The sequence below is a fragment of the Dermacentor albipictus genome, chromosome 2 (genome assembly GCF_038994185.2).
Source record: "Dermacentor albipictus isolate Rhodes 1998 colony chromosome 2, USDA_Dalb.pri_finalv2, whole genome shotgun sequence".
Classification (NCBI taxonomy): Eukaryota; Metazoa; Arthropoda; class Arachnida; order Ixodida; family Ixodidae; genus Dermacentor; species Dermacentor albipictus.
This window is the reverse complement of record NC_091822.1, coordinates 2,558,171-2,576,502: the sequence shown is the minus strand read 5'-3', so window position 1 is coordinate 2,576,502 and position 18,332 is coordinate 2,558,171. Positions and strand designations below refer to the sequence as shown.

Below are 18,332 nucleotides of genomic sequence, written 5' to 3'. Positions count from 1 at the left end.
CATCCCGGAGAACAGACAGGTGAAGGGACGAATCAGAAGGCGAAGACTCCAAGCCATCAATGATGGTGCGCAATGTGCCATCACGGCGTTGCTGGTCGGCAACGTGTAGCAGCTGAGAAACGGACAAAACGAAAGCGTCGGTATCGGGGTGAGGGTCGGCGGGTGGTTCGTCCAGCGTGATAAACAGTCTGCGTCTTGATGTATACGGCCCGACTTGTACACTACTGCATAGGAATATTCTTGCAGCCGCAGAACCCAGCGACCAAGCCGGCCCGTAGAATGCTTGAGTGAGGAAGCCAGCAGAGCGCGTGGTGGTCCGTGATTACAAAGACGTGCGTGCCATACAAGTACGGGCGGAATTTGGAAACCGCCCAGACGAGAGCCAGGCATTCACGATCGGTGAGTGCAATGACGCGATCTTGACACTGTTGGCGCTGGGCTAAGATGGCTCCGATACCGTCACCATTGGCATCGGTACGCACCTCTGTAGGAGAGGACGGGTCAAAGTGGGCCAGTATAGCAGCAGAACTTTGATGTGGGCGAGTTGGTTTCGCATACTTGAAGAAAAGAGCGCTACGAAGACGCAGACTAAAAGAGGAACATGTACGACGGACAAGGCGGTACTTCCAACTAAAAGTTTCTTTCTTAAGAAACAGGATTTTAAATAGATACAACCTAGAATGGCCCGTCGTGACATCACGACCTCCTTAGCTCATTAGAAAAGCTATCTCTTTTTCGGTAAGCGTCACTGAAGGGCAGCTAATGCACGTGTCCTTGGCCTTGTAGAAAGCTTCTAATATCTCCCGTTCTAGTCCGAGACCGTGCCAGAGACCTGGTGTCACGAAGATACGGACAGCAATTGTGACGTTTACAGTGTTTTGCCAGATGACCCTCCGCATTGTTATTTACGGCCCAGTTGTGCTCACGCGCCGTGTTATTAAAACACCGTCTGGTTTGACCGATATAAACCTGTTTGCAACTTAGGGGTATCTCATATACGACATTACTTTTGCAAGCCGTGTACTGCGCTGCATCTTTCTTAGAGCATGGTTCGCATTTTGCCTTCGTAAGCATAGTGCTTATCTTGGCCAGCTTGCACGGTGCAGCGAAGAGAAGATTAACACTGTGCTTTTGCGCCACCTTCTTGATGTTGTGGGACACCCTGTGCCAATAAGGAATCACATGTAATCTTTTCCTATCGACTGCCTTTTTTGTGTTAGTGCCCTCTCTAGTCTGTTTGATCTTTTGAAGAAGCTTATTGCACACGCTAGAGATCAAGAGTGAAGAGAAACCGGCAAGGCGTAGCCTTGAAACCTGGTTATTAAAACAGCTTTCTACTTTGTGGTTGCAAGATTTATTTAGAGCTTCTTTTAGACAGTTCATTGCAACTCCTCTTTTTACTAGCTTGGACTGCGCAGTGTCGTATGAAATTTGCTGCTTATTCAACCTCGGCTGGTATTCGAAACAGACATGCGTGTTCATTAGAGTGAGATTGAGGTCCAGAAAGCGAATGCTGTTAACGGAAGGCCTTTCGCACGTGAAGTTTAGAGCCTCTGATGCATTTCTAATAGTGTTAAAGAGGTTGTGATGTCACGATGGGCCATTCTAGGTTGTATCTGTTTAAAATCCTGTTTCTTAATAAAAACATTCAGTTCGAAGTAGCGCCTTGTCCACCGTACATGTTCCTTTTTTAGTCGGCGTCTTCGTAGCGCTCTTTCCTTCAAGTGGGCCAGTATAGGTGGCGTGGTGACAACGTTGGTGAGGTGGGTAAACACGGCAGTACGGGGCCGCATATGAATGGCACGTCCTTTTCAGAAGATCAGTAAGAGGTCAGACAATCGCTGCGAAGTTTTTACCGAAGCGTCGGAAGTAGGAGGAGAGACCTTCAAAACTTCGGACGTCTTTGATAGACTGAGGTACAGGAAAAGACGTGACGGCACGAATTTTCTCCAGGTCTGGTAGAATACCGAAAGCGTCGACGAGGTGGCCCAGCACTGTAATTTGCCGACGACCGAAGTGACACTTCGATGAATTCAGTTGGAGCCCAGCCTCGTTGAACACTTGAAGAACAGCTGATAAGCGCTCAAGGTGTGCCTCAAAGTAGGCGAAAATTCGAGAATGTCGTCTGGGTAGCAGAGGCATGTTGATAAATGGAACCCTTGAAACAGAGTCCATCATACGTTCGAACGTTGCTGGGGCGTTGCGTATACCGAATGGCATAACTTTGAATTGATATAGACCATCGGGACTTACGAACGCAGTCTTCTCTTGGATTTTTCATCCACAGAAATCTGCCGATAACGAGACCTCAGGTCTATTGATAAAAAGCAGTTGGCACCGTGGAGACAATCGAGGGCGTCGTTAATGCGAGGCAAGGAGTAGACGCCGTTCTTGTTAATGCGGTAGAGATGATGATAATCTACGCAGAAACGCAATGGGCCATCTTTTTACCAAGCACCACGGGCGATGCCCAAGGGCTCGACGAACATTCAACAATATCTTTGGCCAGCATCTTGCTCACCTCATCTTTAATAATCTTAAGCTCCGAAGCAGAAACTCGATATAGCCGGCGATGGATAGGACTGACATCACCAGTATTTATGCCATGCTTAACAATTGAAGTCTGGCCCAACTGGCGATTGCTGAGGTCGAATATGTCGTGGTAGGAAACCAAAACGCGACACAGAGCTGCTGCTTGTTCAGGCAGTAGGTCCGCAGAAATCATGGGACAAAATTTTGCGTCAGGGCTAATAGCATCTGTGTATTTGGTGAAGAATCTGAGCAGACGTCTACGGAAAACATCGTGGCGTAATCATCTTCGATAGCATGGAGCGTTGCAACCAGTGGCGTAGCCAGAAATTTCGTTCGGGGGGGAGGGGGGGGGGCTCACGTTGAAGCTCGGCCTCATTACATAATTTATCGACGCATCAAACACATGAATAATAGCAGCATTGCCATGGGCAAAGATGCTGGAAACGAATTCCTGTACGCTATGCATTATCAAGAGAAGTAAAACCTGTTTTTTTTTAATAAAATAATATACTATGATGTCGCAAAAATTGCGCCCGGAATAACTGGCATCAATGCTTCCATGGTTTTTGTCTATTTAATAAGTAAAGAAAATATCACAGAACTTTACAACTATATCAGTTCGAAACCAGCAAAGCAGTGCATGCCGCTGATATGAAAAGTGCAAAGGCCATAAAATGAGCAAGTCGAGGACAAATATGTTAATTAAACTTTGTCAGTCAAGAACCTTGTTTACATTCTTGCACATATAAAACGGCCAGGAAAAAATCTCAATGACGCTGTAATTTGTTCCAATCTATTGCTCAGGAGCAACTGTTACCGGTCATGTATTATGAGTAATTGCATCGAAATTATAGTTTCAACAGAGAGCACATATAAAAAGCACGAGTTCTGCAAAATATATGAGGGTGAGTCAAATGAAAGTGAGCCAAAGCGAATATATGACAAACGGGGTAATTTACTTAAAATTAGTCTCCATGAGCATTTATACATTTGAATGTCCCACTGCCTAAATGTCGCGTGATTCCCGTCTCATAAAACTCCTTGGGTTGCTGCTTCAAAAGTTCTGTAGCTCACTCTTTCACGTCATTGTCCGACACGAATCTGGTTCCTTTGAGCTGTTTTTTCAATTGCCCCAGAATGACGAAGTCGCAAGGCGACAGGTCTGCGCTGTATGGCGGATCTTTAGGCGCTTCCCTCTTGAATTTTGGCAGTTTTGTATTAACCACATCATCGACCTGGGCACTGTCGTGGAGCAAGATAAACCCATTCGTAAATTTTTCACGTTGCTTGTTCTTTATTGCGACACGCAGCCAATCCGGCCTTTCGTATTACCGGAAACGATTGATAGTCTCTCCAGGTTTAGCAAATTCGATCAATAATGGCCCCTAACGATCGAAAAAAAAGTCAACACCTGCCCGGCGGAAATGGCGGCCTTTGCTTTATTGGGGGTGATAAATTCAAATGTTTCCACTGTAAGGTTTGCCATCGTGTTTCAGACTCGTAGTACTGGCACCATGATTCGTCCCCGGTCACAAATGCAGGCAAGGAGTCGTCGCCCTCATTGTGATGCCGGATCAGATGAGTCAAGGCAGCGCAGAATCTTTGCGTCTTCTGGCGGTGGTACAAAATCTTAGGCATTTATTTCGCACACAAGAGCGGATAAACGAGATGCTCATGAATTATGGTGTGAACCGAACCGTGACTGATGTTCACATGCTCCGCCAGTTCATCGATGCTTACCCTTCGTTCTCGTCTAATCAGCTCATCAACCTTTGCAATTGTAATGGGGGCGGTTGCATGGAGGCTTTGGCTCGGTCTTCTATGGTCTTTGCTACTTTCACGTTCTTCTTGGAACCGTTTCCTCAAGCGCTTCACAGTGGCCAATGAAACACAATGTTCAACGTACACGGCAGCCATGCGGCGATTAATTTCTTTTTCGGAAACACCTACGACTGCCTAAGATACCACGCTGTTGAACATTGGGAGCGTCCATTATGTCAAGCAACCATGTTCAACCCAGTGTATGAGAGCATTAAAGAACATTTATCCTCACACCTGCGTGTCATTTTTATAAATGAGAGATGCCTGTGTGCTACGCGCATGCCTCGCAGATAATGAATCGAACCATTATTGCGCGGGGTGGGTTGGCTCACTTTCATTGGACTTGCCATCGTACATTAGAAAAGCGAAGATACAGTGGAATATACAAATGCGAAGATACAGCTTGATAAAGGGCCCCCGAAAAGAGTACCACTTAAATAAAGTTCACTGCACGGATATACAAAACCTCGCAACTAGGTATTTAAATGTACGTATAAGTCCCTAATAAATCTACGTATTCAAGATGGTATAAAGGTTACAAACAGGGATGCGGTGCCTCAGAAACGCTGGCCAACATTACGGTAGGAGGTGTTGGCTAGCCTTTCTGAGGCAGCTTATCCCCGTTTATAACCTTTATGCCACAGTATGCTATTCCACCTGTCAGCCCCTTTATTGATTACGCATCCAAGCGAAAATCAGATTATAGAATGCGTCACACAAGGCACTCAAACATGTTGCGCAATCGCAGATTCACAGACCGCAGAATCCTAGGGCCCCGCCTCCTCCCTTCACTCCTGAAATATCACACTCAACGGAAGGCGGCGAGCCCTTCCTCGCTTTTCTCCCTTGTGCACATAAGACAAAGCCACCGTCAGAACAGAAAAAATGAAGAGGCTCAGTGTGTCCCCACGACTAAAAGTCAAAGTAAAAAATAAATAAGAACATACTTACCTTTGCTGGAACATAGTTACCTCCTTCTCTAAAGCAACAGCTATACGTTACCTACAGTCTACCTAGTCTACAATACGCATCATCAATCTGGGACCATCATGAATTAACATTAATTAACACCTTAGAAGCTGTACAGAATCGTTCCGTTCGTTTTATTCTTAACAATTGCCAGCGTACAGCAAGCCTAACTGGCATGAAACTTGCCCTCAATATATATCCCCTCACTAAACACAGAAAAAATCGCTCCCATTTGTTTGTTCCATAAAATATACCGTTCAATTCCCATGCTCAAATCACGCTATATCGAACCAGCCTCGTTTGCTTCTGCACGCTTGGACCATTCTCACAAAGTGAACATCCCATCCCACAGAACGTCTGCCTATGGTAACTCGTTTCATCCAAAAACTTGCTAGGAATGGAATCACCTACCGGACCTACTAGTCTGTATTACTAATACCGACGACTTCCGTAAGGCACTTAGTAACGTTATCTGTATACCTTGACTTTAATAGATTTACACCTGTAGGTTAGCTCTGTTTTCTTTTGACTAGTAGCGTTTATAAATTATTTTCGTTGTGCTACCTATGCCCTTGCTATACCTATACCCTTGCCACACGGGCACAGAAAATGACATTAACTTCCTAATGCCTTAATATTTAATGTCATTTGCGTGGTGCCACACGAGCAAATCAAATGTCATTCGCCTTAATGCCATTTGTTATTTAATGCGTTCGCCAGAACTCATTCGACTGAAAAATGCGTACTCTCCACGCCATAGCTTCGCAAGCCACGGCGTCGAGAGTACGCATTTCTTAGTGTAAGTAACGTATTCGAAGCGTTCAAACCTGTAATAAAATATTTATACATAGCTTTCAAGTACAATCAGCACTTTTACGAGAAGAAACCTTTTGATTTATTGTAAGCAAACTTTGAAAACGCAAGGATCGTTGCAGCTAGCGAAGCTGCATAAAGGGTTGGCAACCTGTGAAGCAAACGAGTCACGTGAGGATGGGTTGTTTTTGTTGCGGCACGGGGGCCTTTCGTCATTCGCACGCCGTTCACGTGCAGTCCTCTGTGCACTCTGTGTTTTCGGACTCCACGTGACAAATTAAAATGGAACGTCCCGTTTCCCGCGCCGCTTGGACTGACGAGGAGACAGATGTACTGATAAGGCTGTGGGAGGAGAACCTGGGCGGTCTTCGCGGCCAGAAGAGAAATGGAAAAATATATCAAGCGATTACAACCGCGTTGGCGAGCTGCGGAATTGTGAAGACGCGAGCGCAAGTGCATTCTAAAATGGAAAACCTGCGGAACAAATACAGGTATGTGTCTTGTTCTTCCACGCTTATGTAGCAATGGGAGTTGCGTAATGCACGAGGCACAGGTGTGTGTGCGTCTATGCGAGGAGGATGTAGCCTGTTCAGGAGATGTTCGCTGAAATGTGGTGCATTCAGGGAAACAGTAAATATTTCGGAAAGCCCGTACACGCCTACACGGCGGATATGAAATACTACCAAATATGTTCTTAGAGCAGCAACGAATTCGGACTTGTGTTCGGAGTGTTCTGAAGCAGCGAAATGAAAACAGTGCTCGTCTATTATGTGGGCAACAGTAGTGCAGTTATGTTCCCGTCAGCGCAATGGGTTTCGGTAATGCGCATGTAATGCAAGCGACCTAGTCACGAAACTTTTGTCGTGTGCGTCCGCTGTTTTCAATGAATAGTTCGAAAGCGTCAGCGCCCATATAATGCCCTATGATAGCTAAAATTTTGCAATGTCAGTGTGCACATGCATGTTTTATGGCTTCTGTCATTTTTTATGAACGTCTTTTTCATTTTTTTACATACTAGATGGCACACGAAGAACCGCACAACAGGTTCCGGAGGCGTTCCATGGAAATTTTACTGGAAAATTCACAAGTTCTTAGGAACATTGCCTGCTAATGATGCCAGTCTTGCAGTGGAAAGCAGCTGTGGAGAGCTCACAGTCTCCGAGGTAAGCATGCACGGATCTTTCAACACCCTAGGTTGAATTGTATCGAACTGTTCAAAGTGGCAGCTCGGTTCTTACGACCATAAAGTATACATTCAGTATCTGTGATTGGATGTCTTCATGTCAGCAATGCTTTTGCAACCTTTTACAGATTGTTCGAAGCATGGAAACAGGGGAGCCATGTGAGGAGCCATGCGAGATATGGACATATAGCACTCCATCAGACAGCCTAGAACCGCCAGGGAATGACGAAAACACCCCACCATCATGCATTCTCTATGAGGCAGTGCCAACAGAGATGGATGATAGGGTTGGCCAGCTGTCCACAGACCAGACATGCTCCAACCAGCCCACCCCCAACCAACCCACCCCCAGCCGCTGTACCCCTCCCAGATCTGCTGCAGGCCAAAAAAAAAAAGATGTAGGGACGGCGTGCTGGGGGAAGTCGTCCAGGAACAAAAGAAGTTTCGAACAAGCTGGTACGACTTGAAAATGCAGGAGCTTGAACTCTATAAAAAGCAGCTCAAGTTGCAAGAAGAAGCAGCAAAGCGGGACACACAACTAATTGATGTGTTGAAAGATTTTTTTCCCATTGAAATATTCTGTGTGTGTGTGCTATTTTTTTTATACCTCCACCTTTGTATTTTAATACCTCCACGGCCCGAAGGTGTTGCAGAAAATGTTCATTATTAGGTCAATAAAGTGCATAGTTAAAGCCACTGAATTTTGTTTATTTCACTTGTCAGTCATGACCTCTCACAATGAAGCAGTACATTCAATAGTCGCATGACCCAGAATGAAAGACAATGCAAATGTTACATGCAATGAAATTGACATGTTCAAAAATAAAACATCAGTACAGGAGTTCACACGTTCCTATAAGAATATGTGGTTTCATAATTGCCTACAACAAGCTCTTGTGCATACAAGTTCTGCAATTGCGAGGTATGCACAGTGGTGGCTGAAATCAAATTACAGCCAAAAAGGAATGGAAGTTTGCCCGACAGCCTTGCCAAAGTATTCTGCACAAAACGGGAAATCCTTTATTTGCTTTTACAACAAAGGAGGCCAAAACAAGATACTGTGTCCATGTACAACGTAGCGGAAGCAATTGTATGACCTGACCACTTCGTCAAAATAGAACCAGTCGGGTACAGACTTTTAAATCTGTTAAAAGACATGTTTTTTGCAGCAATTGAACACGCATAAAAGGAAGACGGATAAAGACAACAGGGGCGGCACTTTTAACAGTGGTCAAACAATCTAGTTTCCGATTTATAGAGCACAATAGATGCATCGCTAATGCAATTTGTACCTTTCTCTTTTATATAGTAAGCTTCCATCAGCTCACATGCTGTTTGAACTCTACTTCTGCCAGGAATCATAATCTCAGGAAACCGTGGTTTGCACATGCAGGCCTTGCAGTGGGCAGGCAAATGTGCAAACCATGGTTTTCTGAGATTAGGATTCTTGGCAGAAGTAGATTTCAAACAGCATGTGAGCGGATGGCAAATGTGCCACGCCATCTTTCATTAGATTTAGTTCGTGTTCCCTGGCTCGTTCATTTGTGCAGCGTCCAGTCTGTCCTATATAGGACTAGCCGCACTCAAGGGGAATTTCATACACTACGCCTGTAGCGCATCTCTCGTAGGACGTGCTATGCTTCTTGCCACAGCCTTGCAAACCGGTCTCCTCGTGTGTGTTTTTCGAACAGAGTCGACCCAGTTTGACGGGGGCAGAAAAGGCAATGGGTACACCATACCTGCTTGCCACCCTCTTGAGGTTATAACCTCGACATAACATAACTAAGGAATCTAAGGAACATAACATAACTAAGGAACGTAAGGAATCACTGCAGGTCTCGCGGCTCTGGCTCTTTCTTTCTCCCTTGTGGCGCTGGTACCTTAAACCTTCCGTAAAAGGCTTTCGGTGACTGAGGTCACCAACGAGTCGCTTAATCTGATTATTGAACGAGGCCTGCATCGTGTGTGTACGCGATTTTTTGGAGGGCAGACTCCAGGCAGAGCATAGCAATTCCACGCTTGGCAATTTTGGAATGGCATGAATTATACAGCAGCAACCCTTCCTTGGCACGTGGGAAATATTGCCAGCAAGCTTGTCCGTCATGAAAGGTTAATCTTAAATCTAAATATTGCAGGGTGTTACGCTGTGGCACTTCATGCGTAAACGAAAGCCTTTTACCATTGTCCATAAACGTGTTTAAAATATCATCGCAGCGCTTCCATGAGCCTTGTCTGTTAAAAAGGATTATGAAGTCGTCCATGTATCTAAAAACTTTTAAGATGTTTAAAGTGCTGTCCCGTTTCAAAGCCTCTTGGAGCAGGCGGCCAACACTAGATAAGAATATGTTGCACCGCAGCGGTGCAATACACGAACCAATGCGTGTGTGTTCAATTGCGGCAAAAACAGTCTTTTAGCAAGCACCAACTAGGCCAACAAGCAGTTCTGTTTCAAATCTGTGTTTGTACATCTAAGGAAATTTAAGAAAAAGCAATAAAGATGTGCTATAAATGGCTGCCAATGCAGATACAAGTCAAGTGTCCTAAAAGCCGGTCTAGCCTAGATGGGCGGGCTGCTGGCTTTTTGAAAAAAAGTGCTGTGCCAGTGCCACCCTTACAGCTTGGCCATTACTGGCACATGATTCCGAGCTGTGAGAAGGCTGTTCATGGGTGGCATCCCACATAGCTACTTCTTGCTCCCACTGCTGTTCTACTCTTTCTTTAAAATTCTCACATACATTGTGCAAAACACAACACGCCCTTATTACCAATCTGGCAGTATCGAGACTGCACTCCATGCGCTTCATTACAAAGCGAAATCTGGCTTTCATTCGGCCGAAAGCATTTTCTACAATTCTTCTTGATTTTGACAAGTTGTAATTAAATGCATATTCAGGTGTGTTGGGCAATGCATTTGCGTATGGCTTCTGAAGGTTACACGTCAGGGAAAACGCTTGATCGCATAAAATAATAGGAGGTACATGAACACCTTCGATGGCAGCTGTTGGATGTTGAAATGCATCACTTTCAACTAGCTTCCGAAGCGCCGACCTGCCATAAACAAATGCGTCATGGCACCGCCCAGGAGAGACGACATTGGTATAGCAAAATCGGTACCGGTGGTCGACCACTGCCAGCAGGATCATACTGTACCTGCAGGAAGAACAAAATGAATGTTCAAACAGCGATCAAATGCAAAAAAATTCCAAGCATTCGAAAATATGTTCGCACTTCAAAGAAACCAAATTCTACATAGTCAAGAAACTATGCAATAGTAAACAACCGCTGAGAGAAGTTATTGCTTTGAAAGTATGAGGGCATAGTCTAAAAAATCTCAACTCACCACCCCTTGTAGTTGTGGTAATCTGAAGCATGTTCTTTCGGTGGTGACACCGGGAAATGACATCCGTCAAGCGCACCAACGCCTTGTGGGAACTCGGTCATAGCAAAGAACTCCCTCATGTGGTCTTCAATATCTGCGGTTGCAGGCATCTTGATCCAGGCTTCCTCGAGGTTTCGCAGAACAGCTTCACAAAACTCCTTATATATTTTGTTCACTGTAGAACGGCGAAGAGAAAATAACTCTGAAATCGTTCTGTCTTCCGCAGTTGAACACAAGCGGTAGAGCGCGACGGCGACTCTCTTTTCTACAGAAATGGCCTCGGTCATTACAGTATCTACACGTTGCAGGTCACTGCGACAAGACTCCACGATGTACCTGAACGTGGCTGGAGAAACGCGAAAACACTTCTTGAAGTGCGCTTCTCCCAAATTAGGCAAGGTGTCCTCAAACCACCGCTGGCTGCGAGGAAAGCGCCATCGAGCTCTCGCTGTTGCGCTCAAAATGGTAGCGACGGCAACCACGTTGAAGGTGTTCGAAAACATCTGAAGCTCTACGTCGCGGATCTGACGTCTTAGAGCTTCTCTTTGCTCTTGGAGCCTGCGATGTTGTGCGCGATCTTTCGCGCGGAGGCATATCAACGCAGCTGTCAGAAGTTTTGCTCGACGAACTTCATCAGGTCGGCGTTGCATCGGTCTCACTGCGGCAGGCGCCATTTTGTCTCTGGGCTTCGGATTTGACATACATTGGCCACAGTTGCTATGGCCGATTCTAAAAAAAAGAGCAAGAAACTCAAACTAACTGTGCCATAGTATGCTTAGTTTTATATTTCACTGTTTATTACGGCAGTTTAACCTTGTAAATGCATATCTATTTTATAAATTTATACCCTAATATTGCGCACTTCAGAAGACGCTGTCATCGACATTATCGGGTCAAATGTCATTAAATTTGGTCGTGTGGCAGCTCTGCCGAAAAAAATGTCATTCGGGAACTTAAGGCCTTAACTCCTGAATGCCATTTTATGTGCCCGTGTGGCACGGGTATTAATCTACAAACAGTTTACTTCGTATTATGATTTATCTCTACCAATATGTGCTTATCTTCTCCCTCTAAGTTTCATTATGTATACAACGCATTGATATTTCGTCTGTATTACACGTCTATCTAATATTTTGTCTGTACTTTTATGATGTTCTTATTGTGTGGCTCTAACTTTCATTGTTTTCATATTGGACAACGCTCTGCTATCTTAGTATTGTCTTTCTTATTTTTGTTATTTTTCTTGTGACATGACGGCAAGTGAACCACCACAACGTTTCGTTTCATCGGAGCTCGCTGCGTGCTTTGTCAACTTGTCTGACAGTGCGTTGATTAGGCTTGTCGCGTCGTACGTTGTGATGTACGACTTTAGAAAAGTCAATGCACCTTTAGTATGAAATGTTTATAACAACACAACCCCCCCCCCCAATTCCGGAATCGAAAATCTAAAGCACGACTTTGGAAACGTCAATGCACCTTTCGCATCAAAAGTTGGCGAACTTTATGCCAATAAAGTTTCGGAATTGAAATCCATGCGCTCCGTAGGTTCCGCGGCCTCCGCGGTATGCCGCGACGAGCCCGCTCACCGTCAAAACGCCCTTGAAACCTTGTGCTCGTATGAGGCTTCTTGCGTTAGGCGACTCCTGGTGCATGGGCGTTGCCGCAAAATCGAGCCCGAGTTCGTAATGTGCTCACTGAAATGCCTTTTCCAGCGTGAAAAAGACATTCTAGACAAAATCTAGAATGATTTCTCGCGCCGGAGTTTGTTGTGGTCAGCGGTGCATGGACAGCACGAAAACATTCTGGAGGGGTGCGGGGGGGGGGCTGAAGCCCCATAACCCCTCCCCCCTGGCTACGCCCCTGGTTGCAAGCGATATGCCTTTGCGTAGAACTTCCTTTGTCAGGCCAAAATTAAGGACAGGGAGGCATGTCCTGTTGTCGGCGACGGTGACGACGGAGTGGGCCACACTAATATTGGGCGTCAAAAAGACATCCGGAAGAGGCGTGGCAACGTAATCACCACCGGGCACAAGAAAAGATGGTAGCGAATCGACGAAAGTCAAGGCTTTAGGGGGCAGGCGGACGAAGGCGCTCCTATTAAAGTTGTTCGGCAGTTCGGCGCAAATGTGCACGAGTAGAGGAAGTTCGAGTCAAAGGGTACTGGCAGAATAGTCGATCAAAGCAGAATTCCCCGTAAAAAAGTAGAGTCCAAGGATTAAGTCATGGGGACAATTGGTCAGCACTGTAAAAAGAACAGGAACGTGGCGGTCGCCGATACTGATCCGGGAAGTACACATTCCAGTGACATCAACAGTGCTGCCATCGGCCACGCGTACGGCTCGAGTAGTAGGAGGTGTGATAACTTTCCTCAGTCGACGACGGAGGTTACAACTCATTATGGGTACCTAGGCTCCAGTATCTACCAACGCCGTCAAAGGGACACCGTCGACGTGAACATGAAGTAAGTTCTGGTTCGCTGGGAGCGTCAATGGAAGATTTAGACACAGTGAAGATAATGCAGCACTACTCCCAGAAACTGCATGGTATAGTTCTCCCTCTGGGAGGATCCATAATAATTGGTCGGTGACTAATAGCGGTGTGGCTGGGGTGACGGGGACCGACGGCGCTGAGCTGACGGTGAGTAAGGAGGACGGCTGTCATCGACGGATACGTCAGAGGTAGGAGGCATACGGCGAGGCGAGTAACGGCGCGGGTCGGCATATCGGCGAGGAGATGGGGAAAAGGAGCTCGTATACAGCGACTTCCAGGAAGTGCACCAGTGGCGAGCGACGTCGCCAATGCGGAGGCAACAGAAGCAAATGGGCTTGTCGTCCCGAGCTCTCCACTCGGAAGAGTTGCGGTATCTGGGAGGGGAATACAGATCGCCGTGAGGCGTAGCTCTCGGCACCAGTTGGGTGTCAAGTCGGGAGACGGAGCAGGCAGTAGGAAAACCAAGGTTTGCAAATTCTTGCCGCACAACTGACTGAATGAGAGAGATCGCTGGGGCTGATTGGTCACTGATGGGGTCAAGAGGGCGTGGATGGAACAGCGCAGGACTTGTAGCCTCGAGCTTGCGGCGAACAATACGTGAGAAGTGCTCATTTAAGGGTGGTGAAGTGGTAAGGTCGACGCAAGATGACGTCGCAGCCGTGTTAGGGAGCCGGGAGAACTGTGGAATGACGCAGCGGCTTGTGGCGAGCTCAAAGCTGAGGTATTCCTTGACAATGACTTCGATGGTGGACACATTCTTGAAGAACAACAAATTCAATGCGTCGTCTTCGATACCTTCGAGTACGTGGCCGACTTTGTCAAGTTCGGCCATTTTCTCGTCGGCTTTCCGGCAAAGAGCCAGCACTACTTCAATGTACGAGACAAACGAGTCAGTAGAAGATTGAACTCGGGTAGCAAGCGCTTTGCTAGCAGCCAGCTGCTGGCCGGTGGGATTTGCATAGAGGTCGCTGAGCGTCTGCTTTAAAGCATCCCAGCTAGAGATCTCGTCCTCATCTGTACGGAACCAGACACGAGGAGTTCCGCCCAAGTAGAATAGGACATTCGCTAGCATAATGGTAGGGTCCCAGCGGTTGTTTTGGCTAACACGCTCATACAGGCTGAGCCAGTCCTCAACGTCGACATTACCTTCGCCGGAGAATATGCCAGGATCACTGGGATTGGTAACCGTAACGTACGTTGTTGTCGGGGTCGCAGGAGTAGAAGCAGATGAGGTGTCGTTACCGGGAGTCTAGGCGGAAAGCAGGACGGTGTGGCCGCTGCGGAGCTCCGTGGCGAGGACGGAGAACGGCACCCTCCACCAAAATGTCACGCGAACGAAGGATTAAGAACTGGAGACTATTTAAAAAGTATATTTACAAACGTTAGCAACTGCAACTCTGGCCAGTTCACCCGACAGCTCGAGAGCCAGAGAGCTTTCGTAGTCTTCGTCGGGGCACCCGCGTGCATCGTCCACAAGAAAGACGCAATAAGAATGTATCACTATTGAATACCTTTTTTCGAAAGCGCGATAACAGAAAGTGGACATCAAAAAGCCCAATTGGGGAAACAAGCAATAAAGTAGATTTGATATTCTGCACCGACTTTCACCTTAACCCAAGATGTAGAAACTTCATTCCGGGTAAAGGGCAGTGATCACTAGATATCGAGGTCGATTGCGCTCAATTTCAAAAGGGAATGGGCAAACTTTTTCACAGCCCAGCCTAAAAGTACTCGGAGTAAAGCCGAATTAAGTTAGGCTTGTGCTTGCAAGCTCTCGCAACTAAAGGAACTAATAAAATGACGGAAAAGCATAACAATGTGTAATGCCAGAGATAAGGTCGAATTGCGTGGAATGTTAGTTGTTGAACAAGAAAACAAGTGATATTCTAAGTTATCACATCGAAAAGGTAGAAGAAGCAGTAAGTGCAAATGGAGGCTTCATGCAATCAGTCAAAAGGAAACTTGGGATAGGAAAGAGCAATCTTTATGCAGTAACATATAAGCAGGCTAATGTCATCAGCGATTTCTGTCATGCAGTAAAGAAAGCGGAGGACTTTCATACTGACCTATACAGCACCCAAAGCAGCCACGCAACCTTGATTGGCCGTAGAGACGTACAGAATACAGAAGCAGGGGCGGACCAGGTGCCTACTTTTGGGGGGCGGGGGGGTGGTTTTTTGATGTGGTTGGGGGGTGGGGAGGGGAGTTGCGAAACTAAGCATGCGCCTGTAACCTAATAGTTACCTACTGTTCTCAGTTGCATCCCTTAGTGCCTTTTTCGTCGACACCTTGCAGACAACCATGTGACCAGTGTGAAAACAATTTATTGAAAATCGGTGCGCAGGGTCAAACATTTTAGTGCCACCAATAACTGCAAGGAAACATAAACGGAAGGAACAAATAGCGCTTAACCTCTTCACTACTGAAATAAATGTAGACAACAAAACAAATGTTTTAAACAGTTGATTTCAGATGGTTTCAGAAATGGAGAGCAAAAAATGAGAGAACATTTTCATTTTCATACGATACAAATGAGTATCCACAAACGTGGACATTTGTTGGGCGCATGGTAAAAATAAAAGAAACAGCTTTACCCTGGCAGGCACAAGGTACATAGGCCAAACCGGTCGATGTATTCATGACGGCCTGCGTGAGCACCACTCCTCCCTGGGGTCAGATAACGGTGCAAACTTGCCTCGCCATTGCAATGAGTGTGGTTGTTATCCTTTGTTTAGCAATGTGACGATTCTTGGTAGGGGCAAGGGCAAAGAAGAGCGAGAAATCTTGGAAGCGTACTGTAGTATAGTGTCGCCCCCTGTCAGATCTCTGTATTATCATACATTTATGTTTCATAGTAGTTTAGCTAGATGGTGCACCCCTCTTCTGTCTTGTGACGAGCTGGGACCAATCGGGAGGTGTCATCTGGCATGTGAAGTCCTTTTTAGTAATAAACGGCCGCGTGACGGCCCAGTCCTGTTCCGGTTTTCATCAGGAGCGGTTAGCTCCGTGTCTCCCTCTCTGCGTCGGCGCTCGCCGCGCGTTCGCTGGTCGGGGGCCCCCACTTACCTGCCGCGGCCGACACAACATCTTTTGGCGACGAGGATGGGATTCCCGCTGCGGTTCCGACCGAAGCCCCGGGAAACCAACGAGCTTCGCAAGTGAAGCGTCCTTTATTGTCTGCGCGGCACGCGAACGCCGCCGACGCACTTGGCGTCGCGAGGCTTCCGAGCCTAGGCCTTCCCGCCCCCTTTGTTTCGCCCTGCTCCATTCTACTCGAGCTCCGGCTTGTCTTCTGCACTGTCCCCCGCACGCTACCGGGCATGGCTTCTTTTACGGCGAACCTCCCCGTTTTTCTCGAAGTGCCCGGGCCACCGTTAATTCCATGGTATTGATGGAAAAAAATGTTTCAGGCCCACCTCGAAGCGGCCGGCGGTGGCGACTGGACGGACAAGCGACAAGCGTCCGCGCTCGTCAGCGGTCTCGGGCGTGAGGACAACGAAAGTACTTTGCAGACGAGGAGCAGGAAGCAGCAAGGCAGTTAACCAGCGCAGCGTCAGCGTCAAGCGAAGCAGCTAGGCAGTCCACCGGCGCAGCGTCAACGTCAAGTGTTGCGGTCCCGCCAGCGCGAGAGTTCCAGAAACTCTTGCAGCGGCTTGACCGGCTGTTCGCCGCTTCAACAAATGTTCTGGCGGAGAGGCACGAATTCACCAGTCGAAGGCAGTTCCAGGGAGAAGGATTCCTGGAATTCGTGACCGCATTGAAGGAGAAGGCGGTACAGTGCAACTTCCGCACAACCTACAATGAGCGCGTCCGAGACCAAATAATACATGGGGTAGCGAACGTCAGCGTTCGCGAAAAGTTATTGGCTCATGGCGAAAACCTGTCCCTGGACAAGGCAGAAGAAATTGGACGCTCGTTAGAAGCCCTGCATCGAGCGAACCGCGCGTTCCACTAAAAAAAAATACAAAGAATCGAGGCAGCTCAACTTGGCGCTCCGTCGACGAGCCAAGATGGCCGACTTCTTCCGGGGAGCTGCCAAGATGGCCGAACTAGTCCGGGAGGCCATGAAGATGGCCGACTTCTTCGGAGGAGCCGCCAAGATGGCCGACGTCTTCCAGGTGGACGCCCAGATGATCGACATTTTCCACGAGGCTCCTCCGGGACCCGCAATGAAGCACAGGATGCGAAGGACCCTAAATTCGACCGTAGTTCATGCGATCGGTGTGGCAGCACGAAGCATATTGCAACGTACAGGAATTGTCCAGCAAGGAACCGGCGGTGCAATGCCTGCCACACGTTGGGCAATTTTGCATCAGTATGCCGAAAAACGCGTACTGTACAGCACGTCTCTTCCGCAGGGACGCTGTCTTCAGCTTCATCAGGGCAGCCGTCCGCGTCTTGACGGTAAGCGCTTTTGAAACTAAAAAACATTTGGAAGTTCCGGTTGTAATGAACGGCGTCTCCATGCGACTGCCGGTGGACACGGGAGCATCTTTGTCATTGATGACGGCCGAAGATTTTAGAAATCACTTTGGTCGACAGCACAGGCTGTCACAAGCAACAGTGGACTTGAGAAACCTCTCCAAGCAACGCATCGACATTCAAGGCCTGTTTCAAGCCACTGTCCAGTTTTTCCAAAGGTCATGCTCCGTCGCGTTCCACGTAACGACTACAGGAACATCACTGCTGGGTTTAGACGCCATCCAACGCTTGGGAATACAGGTCGACGGTACGTCGCTGAAATGTCGTCTACCATCGCTTCCTTCAGTACAGAGCCCCACAGGTGTGCCTCCGGGTTTTGATCACCTCTTCAGTGACGAGTTGCATCTCGTCAACAACTTTGTGCACCGAATTCATCGGCAGCAAGATGCGAAACGAGTATCTTCAAAGTTGCGCAGACTACCCCTGGCTCTCCGTGACCAGGTCACAAATGAATTGCGACGTCTCGAGGACTGCGACATCATCGAGCGCGTCGAGGCTTCTGAGTGGGTGTCTCCACTCGTGGTGGTGCGCAAGAAGGATGGAACCATGCGGCTCTGTGTAGATCTACCGGAACAGCACATTCTTGTGTCTGAAGTTCAAGAAAGGGTCTTGCAGAAACAGTGGCAGACTAAACAGTACGTTGACAAACGTAGAGGTGCTCAG

At 47.4% G+C, this 18,332-nt stretch overlaps 1 protein-coding gene and 1 long non-coding RNA gene across 4 annotated transcripts in view; both read left to right on the top strand.

Moving 5' to 3' along the window:
* LOC135921112 (uncharacterized) overlaps positions 1–18,332 on the top strand; it is a 424,568-nt gene that overhangs the window by 193,524 nt on the left and 212,712 nt on the right. The window lies entirely within an intron of this gene.
* Positions 6,335–8,601, top strand: LOC135921116 (uncharacterized). The gene is made up of 3 exons (XR_010570458.2): positions 6,335–6,626; positions 7,154–7,298; positions 7,447–8,601. It is a non-coding gene; the product is annotated as an uncharacterized lncRNA (long non-coding RNA).